Raw genomic sequence first — 6,801 nt, forward strand, 5'->3', positions numbered from 1 at the left:
GGGGGACCGGATCTGGCGAGGTGGGATAGCGATCGAGATGGAGGGGGATCGAGATCGAGTGTCCATGAAATTTAAAAATATTCATGATAGTTCAAAAAGTACCCATGAAATACAATCGAGAAATGAAGGCTACGATTTAAATACAATCGATCTTAGCTAGCTATCTGTTCACAATCTTCTTGCCCTTCTTTTTCGCAAATGGAGTTCTTCTGTGGAACGGACGTCCTTTAGGTAGGGTGGTCCTGCTTCTTCTTGTGGTGTATGCTGCTACTTCATCATCGTCGTCATGTTCGATCCTCGGGTCGCCGTACTTGTCGAAGTCTTGCTCATTGGCTACTCCATCCATTCCGATGATCTTCCTTTTGCCTCTCCTCACGACAACACGACTGGGCTTTGGCGGGTCGGTAATGAAGAAGCATTGGTCCACTTGGGAAGCCAGTACCCATGGCTCATTTTTCGCGGTGACGTTTGCGCCCGCGGTCTTGGATTTGGTTTCGGGTATAACCATGGTGGTGAAATACCGGTCTTCTTTTATGACGTTCTTGGCCCATCTGACACGGAACATCGGGACCTTCTCTCCAGCGTAGCTCAGCTCCCAGATCTCCTCGATCCTTCCGTAGTATCTGTCCTTGTCGTTACCGGTGTAGGACTCCATTGTTACCCCGGAGTTCTGATAACCATCGCTCTTCATGTCCTTGGCCTCGGTGTAGAATGTGTAGCCGTTGATATCGTACACCTCATAGGTCATCAGGTTGTGCTCGGCGCCCTGTGACAAGGCGAATATGAGTTGTTCTTCCGCGGAAGAATCCTCATGTAAAGGGTACGACAGAAGCTTCTGCTTGAACCAACGCGTGAAACATGAGTTGTGCTCTTTGAGTATATCTCCGTCCGTCCTCTGTTGGCCTCGGTCATTGTATGTCTTCTTAATAAAGGTTTTGTGCTCTACCACCCAAGGATCGACCACGTCTATGTGTTGTAGCGCGACTAGGTTTGCTCTTTCAAAGTCGGCGAGTCGACCCTCGAAGTCGACATGCATTTCGCGGCGACCCTCACGGTGACCCCATCCAGTGAGCCTGCCGAGGTGCCTGTTGACGGGCAGACCAACGGGGTTCTCGATGCCTAGATAATTCGTGCAGTAGGAGATGCACTCTTCGGTCAGAAAGCCCCTGGCTATGCTTCCTTCTAGACGTGACATGTTGCGAACGTATCCTTTGATGACACCATTCATCCTTTCGAACGGCATCATGCTGTGCTTGAACGTCGGCCCGAGTTGGATGATATCCTCCACTATATGGACCAGCAGATGCACCATAACGTCGAAGAATGCGGGCGGGAAGTACATCTCAAGCTCGCATAGTATCACCACGATCTCTTCCTGTAGCCTTCTGAGTTGCCTCACGCCAATCGACTTCCGAGAGATGACGTCGAAGAAGTTGCATAGGCCAAATAGCATTTCACGGACATGCGCGTCCATGATCCCACAGATTGCAACTGGAAGTATCTGCGTCATCAGCACGTGACAGTCGTGAGACTTCATCCCGCTGAACTTCTGCTTCGCTGGGTCTAGGTATCTGCTTATCTTCCCCGCGTAACCGTAAGGAAGTTTTACTCCTAGGAGGCAGGTGAAAAACTGCTCGATCTCCTCCTGACTTAGAGTGAAGCACGCGGGAGGGTAGTCATTTCCGGTCTTCTTGGCCTTTTTGCCTTTGCGATGACTTTCTGTGTCCTGCTTCGCCTCATCATCATCATCATCATCATCATCATCATCATCATCATCATCATCATCATATATAGCGTGAAGCTCCTGCCTGATGCCCATTGATTTCAAGTCTGCCCTTGCTTTCGGCCCATCTTTGGTCCTCTCTGGCATATTGAGAAGGGTACCAAGCAGACTCTCGCACACGTTCTTCGTGATATGCATGACATCAAGGCTGTGAGGCACACGGTGGATCTTCCAGTACGGCAAGTCCCAGAAAACAGACCTCGTTTTCCATACCTTCAGCAGCGGCTCTGGCGCCTTTCGCTTCTTTCCCGGCTCTGGCGCCTTTTGCTTCTTTCCCGACAGTGGGCAGTCTTTCCAATTTTTCAACAGCTTGTCTATTTCCTCGCCGCTCCTCGTACACGGGTGTTTTCAGGGTTCGGTTTCACCATCGAACAGATCCTTGCGTTTCCTCCACGGGTCATCGTCGCGAAGCCACCTTTGATGTCCCATGAACACGGTTTTCGAAGACCCGGGATCTCTATCTAGCTGGCGATACGTTGTGTCATCCATGCACCTTACGCATCCAGAAAATCCGTGGACTACCTGCCCCGCAAGATATCCGTAACCGAGATAGTCGTGCACCGTCGTGAGCAGTGCGGCTCTCATAGGGAAATATTCTTTCTCTGCGGCGTCCCACGTATTGGCGGGCGTTTTCCACAGCGTGTCAAGCTCCTCTTTCAGCAGCCCCAGATACAGATTGATGTCGTTCCCTGGTTGTTTCGGCCCTTCAATTAGCATACTCATGTGAATGTACTTCCTCTTCATGCACAACCAGGGGGGAAGGTTGTACATCCACACAAACACAGGCCAGGTGCTATGTGTGCTTCTCTGGCTGCCAAACGGATTGAGTCCATCGGTGCTCGCGCCTAGCACGATGTTCCTTGGATCGTTCCCAAATTCTAGGTATTCGAAGTTCAACGCTTGCCACTGGCTCGCATCCTTAGGGTGACTCAGCATCTTGTCTTTTTTATCTATCTCCGGATCATTTGCGTCATCTTCTCGCTTCTTCTCCTCCCTATCCGCGTGGCAACGCAGGAGCTTTGCTACCTTAGGGTTCGCGAAATACCGCTGCAGACGAGGAGTGATCGGAAAGTACCACACCACTTTTCGAGGAGCTTTCTTCCTCTTCTTGTATCGAGTGACACCGCACACCGGACATATGGTAGACTCCGCGTGCTTGTCCCGATAAATGATGCAATTGTTCATGCACACATGGTATTTCACGTGCGGTAAATCCAGAGGACACACGATTTTCTTCGCCTCCTCCAAACTGGTCGGGCACTTGTTCCCCTTGGGAAGACGTTCGTGCCAGAATGACATGTTCTCGTCGAAGCATGCGTCGGTCATTTTGTGTTTTACCTTCATCTCCATAGCCATGAGTGTTACTTTCAGGCGGGTATCCTCGGGCCTGCATCCTTCATACAATGGAGTAACCGCGTCTAACTCAAGTTGATCCATCTTGGCTTTCTCTTGGGCGGCAGCTCTTGCGTTATCCGTCTGCTTGAGAAGCAGCTCTTGAATATGAGGGTCCTGCACCCAGCCCATCGATGGTCCAGCGTCGTCTGCTCCGCCGGCATCATCATCATGTCCTGCATCTTCTACATGATGACTCTGTACAACATCACCGTCGTGATCATCTCCTGGGGATTCTTCGTCTTCTCGCCCCCCCCCCCCGAGCCGCGGTGGTTGTCTTGCTGCCCTTCCTCATTTCTTGCCCGACCCCCATGGACGACTTTGTAGTCATCTTCATCACCTTGCCACCGATAGCCATCCATGTAACCACGCAAGAGCAGGTGGTCCCGCACCTGCCCGGAATCCGGGTCCGCAATAAGGCTATTCAGCTTGCATCTTCGACACGGACATCTTATCTCCGTCTCGTTCTTTTGAAGCATCTCGGCCTTCGCGGACCTCAAAAACCTATTCATGATGCCTTCGGTCATCGTGCGAACCATGGTCGCCTGCGGGGTAGAGCAAAACGATATTTTAGAACCAAGAAAAAATTTGGCATGACTTTCCCTAAAAATAGGACCAAAAAGAATGCTTAATGCCAAAATTCTCGCCGAAACGGAAATGAATCAACATTCCGGCAAAATATTGGCAACTATCGCATTTCAAATACCGGTACACCTCCAAACACAAACACATATGCAACACCACAAACATATGCAACACCACGAACATACATAGATCTAGCTAGGCCATAAAAAGTGCATGTGCACATTGTTGTAGGGAGAACAACATAAATATAGCTCCTCCCTTACTTACCTAGCAAAACAAGGTAACTTAACCACTTAATTTGAATGAATCTATGGTGGAAATGAGGTGAAAAAGAGGAGGCACCCGAGACAAGGAGGAGGCGGTGGAGAGAATGAAGTGGGGAGAAAGTGAGTGTGGGAGGAGAGGCTGTCCAAAATATCCTGTTGCTGCCCACTTACTAATGGCGCACCAGCAACAAATGCGCCATTAGTAATCCAGGTTACTAATGGCGCACCCCCAGGTGGTACGCCATTAGTAGTTTTGCAAAAAAAAACATACTAATGGCGCACTCTGCCACGGTGCGCCATTACTAGTTTGAACTAGTAATGGCGCACCGCGTGTGAGTGCGCCATTAGTACTTTTGCAAAAAAAGGAATAAAAACAATAATAAAAAATAACTTTAGTGGCGCACCCTCTGGCTGGTGCGCCATTACTAGTTACAACTAGTAATGGCGCACCACCAGCGGATGCGCCATTAGTATGTTTGGACAGGCGCACTAGTTCAAAAAAAAATTTTGGTACTAATGGCGCACCGTGGGCAGGGTGCGCCATTAGTAATTTCAACACTAATGGCGCATCAGAAGGTGGTGCGCCATTAGTATATACTAATGGCGCACCACATGTCTGGTGCGCCATTAGTGTCAATTCCATCTATAGCCCTTTTCCTAGTAGTGTGAGATTATGTAACTCCCGGATACCGGAGGAAAACCTTGTGTGCTATCAAACGTCACAACGTAACTAGGTGACCATAAAGATGCTCTACAGGTATCTTTGAAGGTGTTTGTTGGGCTGGCATAGGTCGAGATTAGGATTTGTCACCCCGAGTATCGGAGAGGTATCTCTGGGCCCTCTCGGTAATACACATCATAATAAGCCTTGCAAGCAATGTGACTAATGAGTTAGTTGCGGGATGATGTATTACAGAACGAGTAAAGAGACTTGTTGGTAATGAGATTGAACTAGGTATGAAGATACCGACGATTGAATCTAAGACAAGTAACATACCAATGAGAAAGGGAATAACGTATGTTGTCATTATGATACGACCGATAAAGATCTTCGTAGAATATGTGGTAACCAATATGAGCATCCAGGTTCCGCTATTGGTTATTGACCGAAGAGGAGTCTCGGTCATGTCTACATAGTTCTCGAACCCGTAGGGTCCGCACACTTAACGTTCGATGACGATTTTGTATTATATGAGTTATGTGATTTGGTGATCGAATGTTGTTCGGAGTCCCGGATTCATCAAATGACAACACTTGTCTATGGTTCGGAAACTTAACCATCTTTGATTAACGAGCTAGTCTAGTATAGGCTTTCTAGGGGCACTGTGTTTTGTCTATGTATCCACACATGTATCAAGTTTCCGTTTAATACAATTCTAGCATGAATAATAAACATTTACCATGATATAAGGAAATATAAAATAACAACTTTATTATTGCCTCTAGGGCATATTTCCTTTAAAAATACCTAGGACTGCCTATTTTTGACAAAACGATTAGGAATAAAATGTGGGAAAATGTTACTGAAAAGATAGAAAGGAGGTGTGCTTGTTGGCAAGGGAGGCTACTGAATATAGCTGGGAGAATTATTATGGTCCAATCATGTCTAACTAATATACCCATTTTCATGATGTCTTTCTATCCGCTTCTGGCTGGGGTAAGGAAAAAAGGTAGACTTCTTCAAAGCCAGACTAGTCTAGCAAGCTGAAGAACATAAAAAGAAATATCACCTGGTGAATTGGAAAACTTGTTGCTTACCAAAATCACAGAGGGGGGGGGGGGTTGGGGGTTATAAATGTGGATTGCTTTAATAAAGCTTTATTGGCCAAGTGGTTGTGGAAAATTGAAAATGATTCTGGACTATGGTAAGATATATTGTGGAGAAAATATATCCAAGAAAAATGCATTTCTGGGATCAAACATAAACCTGGAGATTCCCAGTTCTGCTGCAGCATACTTGGGATCAGAGAGATCTATTATAAGTACATAAAGAAAAAAATTGGTGATGGCAAAAATACTAGATTCTGGAAAGATTGGTGGGTAGGGGATAAACCACTTAAAGAGGCTTACCCAAACCTATACTTCATCAACATGAATCACAATATTTCGGTGGCTGACGTGCTTACTAAAGGATGGGTGATGTTTTCTTTTAGAAGATCGATGAATGCAGAGGTAGCTGACCTATGGGAAAACCTCAAGACTAGATGTGAAGAGGTGGATGTACATGGGGGCAGAGATAGGTCTCTGTGGATGCTGAGTGCAAACAGAGAGTTCTCTGTTAAATCCTTGTATCACGCTCTGATTAAAAATGAAATTGGTTTCCCTCAAAAATTTCTTTCGAAGGTCAAGGTGCCTGCCAAAATTAAGGTATTTCTCTGGTTAATGAATAAAAAATTGTTCTAAAAAAAGATAATCTTTTGAAAAGAGGATTTGCATTTTCTGTGGGTGTGATGAGACAATAGACCACCTTCTCTTCTCATGTTCGGTGGCTAGATATGTTTGGAATTTACTTAGATGCTCAATGGGATTTCTTTCGACACCTGTCACCCTAGATGATTGTTTTGGCAGATGGGCTCGAACCTTTGCCAAGTGAGATAGGGGATTGATGCTTGTTGGGGTTTCTGCTGTTCTATGGACTATTTGGAGATGTCGTAATGATGCGAGTTTTGAAAAGAAAAAATAATTAATGACCCTTTGGGCGTGGTAAAACTAATATGCAATTGGATATTGGACTAGTCTATCTTGCAGATCAAGGACCCAGAGGGAAGAATCTTG

The sequence above is a fragment of the Triticum dicoccoides genome, chromosome 3B, assembly GCF_002162155.2.
Source record: "Triticum dicoccoides isolate Atlit2015 ecotype Zavitan chromosome 3B, WEW_v2.0, whole genome shotgun sequence".
Classification (NCBI taxonomy): domain Eukaryota; kingdom Viridiplantae; phylum Streptophyta; class Magnoliopsida; order Poales; family Poaceae; genus Triticum; species Triticum dicoccoides.